The sequence below is a fragment of the Diadema antillarum genome, unplaced genomic scaffold, assembly GCF_040938485.1.
Source record: "Diadema antillarum isolate AM-2024a unplaced genomic scaffold, OU_Dant_1.0 scf00000131, whole genome shotgun sequence".
Lineage (NCBI taxonomy): Eukaryota > Metazoa > Echinodermata > Echinoidea > Diadematoida > Diadematidae > Diadema > Diadema antillarum.
This window is the reverse complement of record NW_027271020.1, coordinates 894755-912477: the sequence shown is the minus strand read 5'-3', so window position 1 is coordinate 912477 and position 17723 is coordinate 894755. Positions and strand designations below refer to the sequence as shown.

Genomic DNA, 17723 nt, shown 5'->3' with positions numbered 1-17723 from the left:
AAATTCCAACCTTTTTCTAGGAAGATAAAATCTATGCTGCAATGGCACGATGTATTTTATTGAAATCATAAGATGGTGTCCTTACTGGATCTAGCCAATTTCAGATTAAAAAAAGAGTGGTTTAAAACAAATCCTTTATGTATGTCTTCATCAATATGTGTGGTACAAATGCATCTATAATCACTAAAAAGCAGACTGACGCATAGTGTTAATCGACGTGATAGTTGTACCATTCACGCTGTGTCACAACTGCACGCCATCACACCATCTAGCACAAACTAGTGAAAGAAGAGAGAATGATAAATAAAAATTTCCAAATGAAGACATCATAGATCATTCATAGAAAACATTAATGCTTGTCGCAGTCAGTTTGCTATCACCAAACCACGAAAAGCAAAGTAAAAGTGGGTTTTTTTTCACTCAATTTATTTAACATACATACATTTTAGCAGCTTTGCAAGATGTCAACTCTTGTGCACTGTTATGGGAACTAGCATATTTTAAATCCACGTGTGTATCCTATCCTTGCTTCGACACTGGGATGTCTAACCTCCAAATAATGAATAATCATATTAGTGGATGAAGGAATCATTTGAGCTTGGCTCAGTGTACGTTGAGTAACTAAGTTCGAGAGAGTAAAAGCGCAAAGATTTTTTGATATCATGGATATGTGGTTGACTTGCCGTTTGCTTCACTGACACCTCTACAAGTGCACTTTATGACCTCAGCATCCCGTTCATTGTAAAGTCCATCTGACGTCATAAATCTATGACAATGGCTCCTTCTCTATTCACTATCAAGCCTTAATCCAGCAAGAACTGGGGAATCTTTCAACCTGCACAGTCAAATGTGACACGAAGCTCTTCTGAAACCTATCTAATCCAACCGAATAGCTCCTAAATCTCGATCGAGATTGTCGTAGAGCCGATTTCGTTTTGGGAAACAAATAATCAGTCGAAAATCCGGCAGGTTCCCATGGCAACCGCCCTCGAAAGTTGTCGACTCCGTGTGATAATTTCCATGAAGATCGAAATGTGCGCACACTGGACCGTTCCTCCCATGCAAATCCTTTTCAAAATATTTTTCCCTTTGCATAGCAGCGCGGAAGAGCTATTATACAGCCTGTTATGATAACAGCAATCGAAAGACAAACCACTCTTGTAAAGTCATTGACATCGCTGATTGCTGAAAGATCTTGGTCAGAGCAACTTGTTGTATTTATAATACAAACGTTATGGAAGTCTGCCTCAAAAGAAGACAAAGACTTAAGGCATTAGTGTGACTTACCAGAAGAAGGAGAGAGTGCCAGCTGACATCTTTTGGTTGATAGATTGGAAGAGAATACCAAGCAAACGAAAAGCCCCTATAAAGCTATAGCTCCAAGTCCCAAGGGAGTGTTTACTTCTGATTAATGGGAGACCAGACTACAGGAGTTAATTCTTACATACAGTGTATTAGGTCCGCTTTTGCTTTCATCGCTGGCTGCTGGTTGGTCTTCAAAACGTTCCACATGATTATGTCTTTATCCTAGGAACAATCATTATCAGATTTCAACTGAAGTTTTGTAGACTTAGTCTTAAGAGGAAATCCACCCCAAAAATGAATAAAATTCAGAAGAAAGAGAAAAATATTCACTACAGAACAATACAAAAATGATAAAAATCGGATAAGAAATAAGGAAAATATGACTGATTTTTTTTTTCTGAAAACATTTTTGAACAGTCCTTGTAAATTTTTTTTATTCATTTCATATGCAGAAATGACAAATATCTCACATTTCAGCTGTATAGATGTAAAACTTGCCTTAAAACCACCCAAAATAAAAAGAACAAATTGTTAACTCTGATGTATTTTGGTATGAGAACAAGCTTTTACTTGTATTCGCTAAAACTGATATTTTTAAAGAATTTCATGTACAACTAACATGAAAAATTGTGAGGGTATGACGTCATAAACTAGCTCATTTGAATATTCATAAGGACTGGTCAAGAAATGTTTTCCGAAAAAATGTGAAATTTAAAAAAATGTTATATCTTCCTTATTTCTTATCTGATTTTTGTCATTTTTGTATCGTTCTGTGGGGAATATTTTTCTCTTTCTTTTGAATGTTATTTATGGGGGGGGGGGGGGTGTCATTATTAACAATAATGGTAAGTACACGTGGGATGACCAAAAATATCTTACGTTTTAAAGGAGGAATGTTCTGATATTTCCACTTTATTGAAAGCGGTGACTTTTATTCGTAATTGGCTCAAATATACTCTACACGAAAATCATATACTTTCAAAACCCGAATTATGAAAGAGGAAACGAAATACAGAGAGCGGTACAAACAAACAATGACGAAATGAAAATCGTCTGCTCTCTTTTAAGGTAGAGACAATAGCGACTGCTTTCCCGGTCACGATGACCCAATTTATGATTGATCTAAACCTGAATAGCATGCTATCCCCTCGTCGTGTCGGCTGAGTGTGACCAATGCAATAGACACACCCGCAAATTATCACGTCTGCACCCTCTTTCTCTCTCTCTCTCTCTCTCTCATATGTATGTATGCATATATATATAAACATACACATGGAAAATAAATGAAATGAAATGAAATGAAACTAAATAGCATTATTTGTAACGCTTTGAAATTTTTATCAGTGTCATTATTTTTCCGTAGATAGCAAAAATCTTACATGGACAAAGTCGTGTGGGTTTTTCTTATTTGTTTATTTTTTGTTTATTTGTTTGTTTATTTGGTTGAGAATAAAAGGCGCCGTCATGTAGGCATGGCCATGTGGACTTCTATCATGCTTAGGAAAAACAGGCTGAAAGACGGGAATGAAGTCCGCGGACTAGGCCTAGGGTAATAAAGAGGTCAATTTTCGTTTACCATTATTAGGGCAGGACGGGGTGTAGAGCAATGTTCCACGTGTATGCTGCAGCATTGAGCTGTTTGGTGTTCCGCAGGGTCGTGGGAAATCTGTTTGATTGCATCTTTGAATTCTTTGGGGGAGGCATCTTTGAACATTTTGATTGAACGATATGTCAACGAACGCATTTCTGGGAAAAAGTTCGGAAAAAGGGCCAGCAAGACAACACCTATTCCTCTCCATGTAATCACAAAATTGATCATCTTCGGTTGATCGCCTTTTTTCATCCTTCTTTAAAAACCAGCTCATGGACAATCACACTCTTGGATAAAAAACTTGATCACCCCTAACCTCGTCACGTCTTTACCTTTACTCGCTAATTAAATTGGTTTCTTGTGGTTACCCGGCCCATTAGTATCTCCGTCACAACAGTCAGTGTCAGTAAATTCTGTTCTTATCAGAGGCATCCACGCCTGATGCGAATGAAGAGCAGTGATAATCATGGCTCGTTAATGAAAACTTATCAGGTGGCTGCGGGTGCTAAAATGTGTGATCGCTCTGTAAAAAACCACCCATTCTCCACGGGTGAAGTGTTTTACCCCTGAAGGCATGTTCCCCTGCCATTTTGCGAAGGCGATGGACGATATTTTCCCCCCTCGCGTGAACTCAATAGCATGCCTGATCTGTTGGTTCTCATGAACAATTAAACTAGGCCCAACGACATCAGACGATATACGTCCCTCGGAAACCAACCACATGGATGCATCTGATCATTGCGCGGTATTGTGCACGACAGGCCGAGATCACAATAATCCCACTGCTCCACCTACCCCCAAGTCAATGGGACGATATACTGGCAGTGAGAATATTCTTTACATATCTCTACCTGCAAATGAAAACAGGTGTATGAACGCCACTGGGGCTTTCAGCTTATCCCGAAATCAGAGAGTCAACGACATACGACCCACGACCACAACATTGATCACCATGAAAAGTGGGATTCATGCCTATAGCTGCTGGAAATTAGCTACGTGTCACGTGCATGCAATCAATGATCAATTTTGTTATTATTGCAATATTAGCATCATTTTGATAATCATGCATATCTAATACTGACAATAAAAGTTCTCGCATTGGGATCACCCCTCAGTGTTAAGCAACCACCACCAATGCGTGGTTCTCAACCCCCTCGGAGCCCCGTCACCAAAATGCAGGTTCCCGGATCCGTCGGAACGGGGGAGGGGTGGTTGAAAGAATGTTTGTTTTAACTCATTCCGTTCTACTTCTATACAGGGCAGTATGTGTTCATAAGCATATGAAAATGGTCAATGTCATTCGAGAAAATTAAACCATTCCGGCTCATCAACGCACAACTAAACAAACAAACCTATTTCCCAGTTTGATCAGTCATCATTACCATTAGCAAAACAGTCATTTTCGTCACTTAAAATACACAGAATCTCCCTAAACTGGTGTTACGCGCGAATAAATCTAATTTCTAGGTGTGCTTCCCCTTGTTGCCGGGCCATACATGAACACAAATCCAATCGACTCAAAAACAAAAAGACAGACAAGCAGAGAAAATCTTGCCAATTTAGTAAGTTGCGTCGAAAACCTTTGAGGCAATCACAACCACTACGACTATACCACCACCAGTTTGCAAAATATAAAACATGTTATAAGTGCAACAGGACATGGCCAAATCAATGCGTTAACCCAAGGTTTGTGTGGGGGTTTGTGTGTGTATCCATGTTCGTGCCTTACAAGGTGCAGTTATACTTGGCGTTATGACAGAGAAAAGGACCACCTGCTGTGTGTATCACTATACGTGATCGCACTCACACCGAGAAGGTGCCGGAAGGCTAAACCGTGCAAAACATTTTTCGCGGTATTAAGGGAATTGTAAGAGTTTCATGAATAATAAAGGACGGTCTGATAATATATTTGTGGCCCATTATCCTGAGAGACTTGGAAAAAAATTATGACTGAAAGCAAAGTCACAGCAAAGAATTCCCCCTGCTTTGTGCTGTAAAGAGAGATGTGAAAGGGATCGAGCATTCAACCGACAACTGCGAGGCGAATAATTTGATTGACAATTTTATTGTGCCACCTTTTCGTCGGTTTGAAAAGGCAAATATCATTGGGATGATCGGAACGGCTGCGCTTGCTAGACAATCATCGGAAGAAGTATTTGATACTCTTTGAGAAATGCGAGGTAAATTATTTTGCAAAGCAAAGATAGATGCATCGTAGCTTGGACAACAAAGTAACTGTTGCTATATGCCGTGGAAAAGTGGGGGGTGCAGGAGGGGTGAGAGAAGGGACAGTGAGATTCTCTTCACATATTATTTAGATGTGCTTGCAACGTGGGCGATATTTTAACAAAAATGCCATTTTCTCTTCTTCAACGCTGATGGACGACACGCCATGTTTATCTTGACCGCGGAAAATGGATGGTCACTCGTAGGTCAGCTGTTTATTAGCGGATACTGCTCACCTGTCTCTCGGACTTTATGACCAATAGTGCAATTACAAATTCTCTCAGATCTCAAACGAGATAACACTTTGTAGAAAATGTAGCTTGTCTCCCATTGCGGCTCAATTTTTTTTTACACACACACACACACACACACACACACACACACACACACACACACACACACACAAATACAATTCACCTCATCATGTTTATGGATGTGTCTACTTTTACACACAAACATATATAAGTATATTTAGGCCTATTCATATTATAAATTTCTTTCTGTATCTCCAAAAATGTGTAAATATATGATCTCTCTCTCCCTCTCTCTTTATATATTTATCTTTTTATGTATCATAACATATCTCTACACATTTTTGGAGGTATAGAAAGAAGATAAATGTTCTTTTATGTTTGTTACTACCTATTAATGATAATAATAATAATAATAATAATAATAATAATAATAACGATAATAATAATAATAATAACGATAATAATAATAATAATAATAATAATAATAATAATAATAATAATAATAATAATAATAATAGTAATGATAATAAGGTCTTATTTACCCAGGGCAGCCTCTTCAGTGTTGCCACTGCTCTACCAGAGGGCCCTGCTATTGATTACTTCTTGAACGTTGATAGTGTACATACTGCATACTATTGATTTTTATTAACTTACGTATTCCTTTTGAATTTATGTACTAATGTCACTGATATTTTTCGAGATTAGTCCAACATTTATGCATCTTTTCGGTTTTATGTGGTAAACAATGAATAGCTAAAGACCCTTCCTTGCCTTGCATGAAAGGTGAATGACAATAATGGATTCGACCATAGATTTGAAGAAACATTTCCGTTCTGTTGCTCTGGAATTGTGTTTGAGTCTTTAAAGTCTTTTTTCAGAAAAGGTAATTTTCCACCATATTCATATCTTCAGAGGACAGTCGCTATGTCATTTAGAAAACAACAACAACAGAAACATGCAGAAGAAAACAATAATGGTTCTTGTTTTAACATAATAATTTATCGTCTATAGTGACATAGATCAATAGAAAGTTTGAGAAATTGTTAAAAATATCACTACACACTCTCTAAAAAAAATCGAGTGAAAATTTTCACTTAAAAAGAGTGAATACAAAAAAGAGTGAATTTCGAGTAAAATTGGAGTGAATTTTGAGTGAAAATGCTCATTTTCACTCATTTTGGAGTGACGTCAGGGATCACTCGAAGATTTTGGAGTGATCCTGACGTCACTCCAAAATGAGTGAAAATGAGCATTTTCACTCAAAATTCACTCCAATTTCACTCGAAATTCACTCTTTTTTGTATTCACTCTTTTTAGAGTGAAAATTTTCACTCGATTTTTTTTTAGAGAGCAGATTCGCGGAAATGCCCAGTTTTGTCTAATTGTTAAATGTGTGATGGAATTTTCTCATCAAGTGCAGTTGAATTTATGTAGAAGTAATAGATTTTGATTACGAGTCTAGAGATGTCAGCATACTTCAGCACGGCCATAATCGTCCATCAGATTCGCTACTATTGTTTTTTCGATCAGAAATCTCTCACGACTTTATGTAATGTCTGTTTACTGTCATGGAATGCCATCGTAGTAATGATAACCCTAGAATAGATAGAGAGCGGATATTGCGTCAGCGCGAGTTCCCTGTCCACCCAATACGGCTACATATCGCCTCTTTCTTCGAACGCTTTCCAGTGGCCCAAACGTACGCACGCAGGAAACTCGGAATGTCGTCAATCGCGTCGAAGGAATAATCAAATCCTTGTTCGTATTTACAGTCCTGGCTATTACGATGAAGTGATATTTTCGATCCCCTGAAGCATTTAAAGGATAGATAAGAGGGCGGGCCTCTCCGATGACATCAACCGCAGAAAGACGATCAGCGTTCGGCGGGAGACCCGTGGAGCAAATTACTAGTGTACGCTCCCTTGCTTGTCCGTCATTCACCCCTGTCCGCTGAGTTTTGAAAACGACGCAAGTTTAGCAGGGGCGTGACGTCACCCTGTGTTTCGACGGTCTGCTGTGCGAATGTTTATCTCATTGGCGAAATAACCCTCGCCCACTCCCGCGTCTCGTGGGTCGAAGTAATTAACACCTCCGATAATGAAGACAGACCGAAAATTCATTGGATGCATGTACACACACAAAATAAAAATGATGAAAAGATATGCAGAGTTTTTTCCCTTATCACGGAATTTGGTAGTGGGATGGTAATTACCAGGCATTGGCCTAGTTAAGGACATTTGGATAATACCGAGTGGAGATACGGGATACCGTGGGGGCACCTTGAGCTCGGAGACTTTGGACTTAGTAAGGGACATTTTGGGTAATACCGCACAGAGATACGAAATACCCAATAGGCAACTCAAGTGCGGGGAATATGAACTTAGTGGAATCGGATGGTGATTAAGGAGTATTTCATAAGAAATGTTAGCTCGTGGGGAAAGTAACTGAGGGCTCAGCCAGAGGTAGAGTTAGTAGTTATTAAATTGGACGGCAGCATGTCCCTCGGACTCCGCATGCATGCTAGTGTACTATCATACTGTCAAAGTTATCGTGATTCATGTATCGTATAGCATGGACAAACTCCTGGGGAAGGAAAATTGCATCGTTTTTATCAATTGCTGAATTGTGCTGAATTAAAATGAGATGTGTCATTAAATCAGCTTGCACGCAGATATGCTTGATTGCAAACTTTGCTCATTCATCGTAAACATGTTAAATGGCAAATGGTATGTCAAAGATGTTTAAATCAGTGACTGGACCTAGCATATAGATGTCAAATGGAAGAGGTTATGACTTAGATTATGGGTATGTCCAAAGTTTATCAAGTGACGGTCGATTGATCGATTTAGCGATCGATCGGTCTATCGTTACTCAAACGAATTTTTGAGTGCCGCAGTAAACGGAAAGTGTTTGTCTAGATGTTCTGAATCATCTCCATCTCAGTATGCCCATTTTGCAAAATCACAAGATACCTATGCTTCACCTTCTAATCTACCATCAGTTTGGGGACTTTGTTCGACCGAATTAAACTGATTTCTCTGGAAAGGTGATTACCGTCCAATTCGATTGCGTTGAAGCGCAGTGACATTGCAAACCATGCAGAATCCAGGCCACCTCGTTGTCCGGTGTGTCCAGGTGTGTCCTGGCTGGATGAGTTCCCGGCAGCTGCGGAGTGAAGGATCGATGCCCAATGGGCTGCCGCTGGTCTTTGGCAACTCTCTGTATACACCTTGCTTCATGGTCCGCTCTGTCAGGGAGCAAACGCTATTGTATCTACTGCTTTTGTATTTTCGTTCGTTTCAGGATTAGATCTGTGTGTGTGTGTGTGTGTGTGTGTGTGTGTGTGTGTGTGTGTGTGTTTTGCAAAAAAAATGTATCGTATGTTTTAAAAAAGAATGTTATTCAGCAGCAGAAGAACAGCTACTTATTCTTGTTCAAACTAATTTCATTGTGAAAATGAGCCTGATATTGAATGAAATTTAAATAAAGAACATCATAAAAAGTGTGTGTGTGTGTGTGTGTGTGTGTGTCTGAGTGTGTGTGTCTGAGTGAGTGCGTGTATAGAGGAGAGGGGGCAAAATGTTCACTGTGGCATGGTACTAGTAATATGCCACACACATCCGTATGTTTTGTATTGATGTGGAGTTCGTAACATATTCCTGTTGTATTTCTAATGGGGGGGGGGGGGGCATGACGTTGAAATATTACATTTCGGCAATGAGTAATGCCGCGCCAAGGCGACAGATTTTAAAACAAATCTCATTCTCTCCCGAGCGACGAAAGCACACGCACAAACACACCCACACGTACAGTCGCACGAAAACAAAGATGAGACTTTTATGTTCATTCCCGCGGCTAATATTTGTCAAAAGTATCTCGGCAAGCGAAGGACGAAAAAAGAAAAAAAAAGAATAAAAGTAATGAAAACAAAAGAAAGAATCACACGAAGGACTTGTTAAAAAGAAATATTATGTACGGGGGCGGACTAAGGTAACTATCGAACAAATTGCAAAACTGTGACCTCTTCCGGTCGGAGAGTTCTGAAAAGATGGGGGAGGTATTGTGCAAAGTTCTTTGCGTCATTAACCTCCCCCTCCTCCCCTCCTACAGTTCATTTCCTTTCTGGCCTGTGCCTCTTTTGGAGCTCAGTGTCATTGTAGACTTTAAACTTCGAAGACTTAAGGTTGTCAGAGTCAGTTTCGTTACCAGTCTTTCAGCGAGATGGAACAAGTCGGATCGTCGGTCCCGGGCGCTCTTTGTCCCGTAATCTCCGTACTGTAATAGGATTGTGGATAAACGATACCAGTCCACGATTAGACTAACAATATCCAGCAGCTACTATGCTATTTAAAGTTTTGTTGCTGTTGTTGTTTAAGTGCAATGTTCTAATCATAACATGGTTAAGTTAGACTAACGTCACACGGGACACTTCTTACGCGTGGCTGTTTCAAATCAACGATATTTCCTATATTTTCGTTTGAAGTTGACCAAGGACAGTGTATCATATTGTCTCATCAACGATTGTCCCTGTAAATTAGACATTTTCTCCCTAAAATGTCGTGGGCAGTGAGGGAAGGAGATGGAATCTATTAGCTGCTATCATCTCCAAAACATATAGACTGAATCGGGCAATTTCGCATTGTCGGCGAAACCATAAGCTTTGATTGTAAACACGACCGAATATAAGATTGTTTTTTTCGTTGCCCATTCTCTGTCAAACTCGGACATGTTAGTGCCCCGAGCGCTGGCTTTCCGCCTGTAAACATTGCTCACAAAATGATTTTAAAAAATAAAATAAAAACAAACTCGTTGCTTCGATGTTTTTCACCAGCAGTGTATACCTCTAACGGATATTTGTATCCTTATTGGCTGATCCTAATGCCATTCGATCGACGAAGGCAATGCAATTTTGATATATTAGCAGGAGAATTAAAGGTGGCAAATGAGTTTAATGTTAGTCTCGAGTAGAAGTCCTACATTGGCGAGTGGGTGGCAGCCTCAATTACCGGAGAGCCGACTTCGTAAAGTTCATCTCAAATCTGCAGAGCTCATGGTTCTCTCAACAGGAGAGTTCGAGTGCTTCCTCTCCTTCTCTCTTTCTCTTTCCTCTCTATGTCCTTTTTATCTATCTATCTATCTATCTATCTATCTATCTATCTATCTATCTATCTATCTATCTATCTTTTTATCTTTTTATCTTTCTCTCTTATTTTCGTTCTTTCTCGCTATCACTCCATATGTAAGTTTTCCTCTGTCGCCTGAAATGTTGTAGGCCTATGTTATAGAAGTGTTCTTAATTGCCAGTCTGACATTAACATGCGTTCGGTTATCTATCAATCTCATCGATAGATATGAATCTGGGGGATATATTTAACTTTACGACAATTCCTGAAATAAAAAAAAAAAATGAAAAATTGAAACGTATAACCAAATGCCTTGAATGTTCGAAATCATTTCACGTAGAAACAATGCTACGAGTAAATTCAATTTGAACGAAGCAGCTTTTTTTTTTTTCAGTGGAGTCAACTAATTCTTGTTCCGTTTGATAACAAAGTGAAAGTTAGATATCAAAGTTAACATTTCAAAGCTAAGTCTTTGTGCGGAGTGCCGGTAGATTGCTGATAATTTACAGTCCCCAAAGAATGTGTTTTGACGGTCTTATTTTTCATCATTTCCTGTCGACGGTGATGTCATACTTCGCGCTCTTTCATTGCAACAATTTCCCGATGTGAGGTAAATCAAATTTGACTCCTAACCGAATACGGCCCAATGATCACGCAATGCTGACAATTAATCTGTAAGTGTGGTTAAGTAAATACAGTCAACAAGCAGGGGCTTCCTTTAGGAACTGTAATGAAATTCATCAATCAACTCTCTACCAGCGCGTTGTTGTGTCCTGTGCGCCCATTGACTACACACGCCACACACCGGTAGTTTCGAGAAGAAAACCCGATAACTAGTGATCAATATTTTCGCTGAAAACTTCTGCTTCGTAAAAAAAAAAAAAAATCCGAGGTGGGTCTTTATCTTTCCTGGGTGGAAATTCATACGAATGGCAGCAAATATTGATACTTGATGCTCTATAGAGAGCCTTATTATCAGAGGAAAGAACAAATACCATCAATTACACTGTCAGGCTCAACGCCACTTCTGTGCATGATGGGTCTACTGGTCACGCCAATGTGACAGAGCATCTATTCAGTTGTAAGCATCTATTCAACATTTCACCTTTTTCGGAACAAGTATCAAGGTTAGAATTGCAATAGAATAAAGTTTTCTCAGATTCATCTCTGTCAGATTGACAGATAAAAGCATCTTCGCAATTTTGTATTTCACCCCTGCAGATTGAATCGTCGTCTTTACATTATTTTGAAGTTCGTAGCACGTTTGAACCAGTCCAATATAAAAGAAAGAAAGAAAGAAGAACAGAAGGAAATATCACTCTCGCAAAAGAAAATGACTATCGATGAAGCCGAACCACGCAGATTCTATACATTAAAAACGGTGACCTCTTTCTGGTTCTCGCTTTATTTTATCTGACTTATTTTTCTTCCTTTTGTGAAAGAAAAAAAAAAGAGCTGAAACTAGGGTCTATAGACTTTGGTATGAAAAAGGGCATTAAAGTTGATAAAAAACTTTAAATAACATAAAATTCAAACACTTCGGACTGCGCGGAAGCAGGAATTTTTCCTGTTCGTCCTCCAACCTCTCCCCCATCTCCCTCTCCCTCAGCTTCCGTCTTTCTCTGCCCTTTTCCTCGGCTCTCTCCTCGTCCCTATTCCTTTCTTTGTTCTTCCATTACTAAAGTTGGCAACACCTGGATCTGCAATGACCTAGACCACCGGTTTCCGTTGCTAAACAAAGGGTCATGGTCCCAGGCTGCTAAGCTCGTATCGCAGTCAGTTGACATAACTTCTTAATGTCATCGAAATCGCCAAACTAGCGATGGTGCCTAAAACCCAAGCCACACATCTTCCAAACAATTCCTGGCAAATGCAATACCTAAAAATGTGATGAAATTACCACAAAAAAAAAAAATCATCGATATGCGCTGACGCATGACTGATTGACTTTACTGGTGGGACAAAACTACACCTCTGTAGTCTCTCGAACAAACCCGGGATGAGGACAAGGAGCAGGGAGCGATCATATAATTGCTTCCACGCCTCAAAACAAAATTAAACAGAGTGGTACGAGTACTTTCATCAAAATGGTCGGTTTGAGCATGGGGCTATACGTCTGTTGTAGCTCCATGGTTTGAGCTTCTTGAGTGATACTGAAGTACGCAGCAAATTACTGCAATATTGATTTCTTGTGACCGTTTCGTCAGTTGACAGCGGGGAAGCTGCGCCGTGATCGGCCAGGGACGTTTCATGCCACGCCCACGTAATCCCCGACTGTTACAGTAGAGTTTTGTTCTTTCAAAGGGTTGCCGCCGAAAATTCTACTGTCACGACCCATTATCGTCTGCCAACGTCACTGTCCTATTTGTTAGGGTCTTATAGTACGCAGCCAGTATTTATCACTTTCTAGTTCAGTCACCGGCAACGTACGACCAGAACCGTGTGCAATGGCGCTTAAGCAGGCCCAGATATCATGGCGAGAACAGTTTTTAGAATGTATATGAGCCATTGTTTTAAATTTTGCTTTAATATCGATGAAATGTCAACGAAACAAAAAAAAAATAGACAGGGATTTAATTGCACAAAAACAATCAAGCATTCCATTTTTTCAGTCCTTGGTGACATCATTCCACAACTGCGCAATTCCCTGATTAGTTTGTGTAGTTCTTAAACATGGCGTCTAGTCACACGTACGGTAGTTAGTACTCTTCTGTATATTGTTGCAGCTTCATGTTCATTGGCGCTTCTCTCATTTTCAATTTTAGATACAATCTGACTATGTCGTGCCGATGTGGCTGACAATATCTCTTTAAATGCTCCCTAACATTTAATCACGAGTTGGACATTGAAAATGATGTAAAAATCATCCGCAGATGTATTGCACTTGTGACATTTGACCCACACATTTAGATTTTAACCCGGAGCATTTCAGGTGTTCAGACATTGTTGTCCTGTGCACTGAGAGATGCCAATCACAAATGAATCTATAGGTCAAAGATAGACTCCAAACTTCAGTCTAATGAAGCACGATTTACCACTAAATGATCACATATCAAAACGTCATCTCTCAGTAACGACTGGCAGACTTTAAGAGAATGCATTCCTCCTCCACATTCCTCCTGTAAATTGAGGTACCATTTACATGAAGATGAACTTTGCCAAGTCGTGTACCTTTAGAATTGAAACCATGGCTACTGTTCGATGCGTAGCGATACTTCACTGAAGTAACTGAAACAACAACACAATATCGTCACACGCGTGTCAGGGCGGCTTGTTTCCTCTTACGGGAGTGCATGTTAGATAACATCGATATTCATCTTTATTTGCTGAAGCACAAAAGCGTTATGAAAACAAATGTTTTTTTTTTAATGCAACTGATTGACAAATCGCCCTACATCGACGTAAATAAGCACTGAATTAATCAGCGTTTAGTATTAGCCACGACAAAAGAAATCATGGGCAAACATACAACTCCGCCTACTGACCGCCGACCGGATTCATCAACTACTGCTGAAAAGAGACAAACACTACAGTTGCTGACTACTGACAACTACTCACCTAGGACACCACTGGTAACTAGAGACAGCCGTCATCAGAGAAAATCACTTGTAGCGAGAGGGACGCTGTCATCTGCAGACAACCGCAGCTGACCAAACAGCCACTACCGACTACAGACAACCATAGAGCTCTCTTCTACAGACAACCGCTGCTAGTCACAAACGTCCGTTGCCGACCAGGGAAGAATCGCTTAAAACCAGTACGTCAACATTGCGACTGATTTACAAATTACCCTTAATCAGACAATCGTCGTTGTCTCCGATAGACAATCGGTACTAACTACAACCACATTACTTTCTTCTGTACAGATAATCGCTGCCAACCAAAAACGTCTGTTACCGACCTGAGAAAATCGCTTGTAATCAGAGCCGTTGTCTTCTAGAGACAATCGTAACCAGAGAAAATCGCTTGTACGGCAATAGAGCAACTGTCTTCTACAGACAATCGCAGCTGGCCAGAAACGTCCACTTCCGACCACAGACAGTCACTCTTTTAATACAGACAACCACTCCCTACCAGAGACAACTGAAGACCTCTTGGCAGACAAACTTTTATGACCACAGACAACTGTTCATCAGAGATATCACTGTCGACTTCAGACAGCAGAGAGAGATGGCCATATGCAACTTGACCAAAGACCACTTCTTCCCCCGACCAGAGGTACTCGCTATAAATCAGCCAGAGTTGACTTTCAGAAGTTGCGTCACAAAGAAAGAAAATTCGAAACTTAGTCGGACTTTCAATGTATACTTACACTACTTTAAATTCCAGTATAGGTGTTTTAATGAGGATGTAACATTAGATACACTTTGTGGATGCGTGTTTTTGATTATCATTTCAAACAATGAATACCACAGTACATTAATATTCAAACAATTCTAAGATGACAACCTGCATAAAAAAAATACTTGTACACAACGACACATTTGCCACACACACACACACACACACACACACACACACACACACACAAACCAGCACATACACCTATACTCGTCAAAACAGAGCTTCATCTCAGACGGACAGAATGATCAACGTAGATTCGCTTTGACTTCCTGCATGCTGTGTGGCGCAACAAGTCCAACAAGCCTTCATCGGGTGCTCAGTCCACAACTCAACCCCTTCTCCCGCGTTTTTCTTTTTTTTTCGAGGGTGGGGGGGGGGGGGGTTGGGTTACTCATACGATTAGTTATCGATCCTAGGCGAGGAATGTTAATGGGTGTGAGCAGTCTGGCTAGTCAAGGTCTCGCATTCCTCCTTGGCAGTCAAGTTCGACAATCTTGGCGTCTGACCAGACCCCGTTCTCTGCCGTCTGCTCCAACGTGCTGGCCGACTTCGCAGACTTAGCGAAGTGAGTGAGACCGTGCTCTCGTAATAATTTATGACGAACCGTCAATCAATCCAAGTTCACCCGGGAAGGTGTGTATCGTATTCCCGTTCGCATTTCGTTTGGACGAAGAGACCAATATTGGACCATGATTTCTGAATGAGAGAACCAACGGACCTACCTGCTTCAATATTTTCTACAATCTAAAGATCATCTCACTGAATGCAACGCTCAAAACAAGTGATGCACAATTACGAATCGGGGTCTCACTGTCGTTTGTTTCGCAGTCTGGGAAGCTGATCATAGACCCTGAGAGGGCTATCAGCAAAGAAGAACAAGATGAAGATAGCATTTGTATGGTAACCTTTGGATCTCCAGAATAAGTTTATAACAGATATAACAACCAGTAAATAACAAAATAGTATGACGATCGTTAACCATGGTTTATCTTCACTCAAGATCAAATTTTTCTCACCTATAAGCCCTAACACACTAGCAATCGCCCGGTGGAGAACGAAATTCGATGCACACCTATTATTGCATTAGATATTTCATCGTAGAACCCCGCGAAGTCATGAATAGTCCAAAAGACGACAATGTATAATTATATATGTGTGTTTGTGTGTGGAAAGTGTGTGTATACTAGTATGCGATGGTGATTTCGATACATTCAGTACATGTATATGATAGCGTTGCGGCATAAAATGATGACATCTGCACTATGTAGGAGGACGAGGGTTGCACACTGTCAAAATTATAGAGTTCAGTGCATTGATGAGAGGAGCAGCGATCCTAATGCCAGCTGTTCATTGAGGAGCAGCCAAAAATCCTTTGATGAATGGCGTCGTCGAGCGACTGCAATCTACTAATATCTAACAACCGTAGTAGAGAAGTATAATGCGCGTGGAATGTGTATTATGGAAAAGAGCTAAACGAAGTACGTCTCATAATGGCTTCATCGCTGGCTTTTAAGTGTGTTACGGACAGATTTAAATGATGATGGCTTAAAGAGCGTTCTAATTGCGTCCACCTCAGATGTGGGTGCACCTCACGTATACACGTGGGTAAATGAAGAAATGTATAAATCAACCAAGACATGGCTATACATATTACATATACAATTTACCCGCACGCGCGCGCACACACACACAACACACACACACACATACACACACACACACACACACACAAACATACACACTCAGCGTCATCTAGATTTGACGAATCATACTGTGACAGCGTATATCACTGCCAAGTACAACTGTACTAGTAGTGCATTCCCGCGTACAGAAAAGACAGAAAAGAAAGAAAAGAAAAATAGAAACAATCTGAACGATTGATCAACAAGTATTGGTTGCCTGACTCCACAATGAGCCAAAGCAGAGAAAACGGTGTTTGGACATGCAGCACAAAGTCAAGGAGTCATGCAGGAAACTTAAGTGTAAGTAGGCGGATTAGCGAGGCAGCACGTACACCGTAACGGATTTAGCAAAAACACGTTTATAGTGCAGGAGGGACTAAGGACAGTCACACTGCCTGAACGCCACACTATGGGAGGGCGTGACAAGACTTCTGTAGTCTAGTTCTTGATGTGAAATAGGGCTACGAAAAAGGGCTATCATCCTTAGTCAATAGTGGGGTTTAACTCTGGCTTTTACAGTGATTAGAGGTGATTTTCAATAATTGTGTTCTTCTTGTACGTATAGAGGGCCTTCAGACCATATTCAGGAAAAGTGAGCACGTCATGAAAGTCAGCCGACGCCTCTATTGTATAGGAAAGTGTAATACAAAACGTAACACATTTTTATCATTTTCTCTTTTTTAACCCTGATTGGTATGTTCATCGTTAAAGAGTTAATAATCTTTATCTTCTTATTTTTTGACCTTATAGGCAAAACATTGTTCGGAGTGGTGTCAAAATTTAAATTTGAATTTGATTTATATTGATTTAAAATTAGATTGAAATTACGAGTGAGATGACACGAATGTCATCGCAGAATTATATTCACAGAATCAATAATGATCTTTTTGCACGTGACACCATGACATAGATAACTTCATTTAAAGTTTGTCACAGGTAGCATGAAATTTTCAAATATATCGCGCGTCTTCAAAGAACGTGACTGACTAACCAGGGTAAGCCAGGCGAATCCTTGTAATTGTTACATGTGAGGATATAAGTATACTTTAAGATGGCGTAGCTTATATTCCAGTTAGCATCAGTATCTTTTATCGAGTACCCATCCATTGCCCATGTTGTCAGCTTACATTCTCACATTGGACTAGTTTAGTGACCTATTTAAACTTAATGAGGACTCAGTAGTCTGTTAAAAAGGTGT

General features: G+C 40.1%; 1 protein-coding gene across 1 annotated transcript in view; it reads left to right on the top strand.

The window, feature by feature from the left end:
• LOC139720618 (bone morphogenetic protein 2-like) overlaps nt 1–17723 on the top strand; it is a 48379-nt gene that overhangs the window by 20908 nt on the left and 9748 nt on the right. The gene's annotated exons all lie outside the window — the stretch shown is intronic.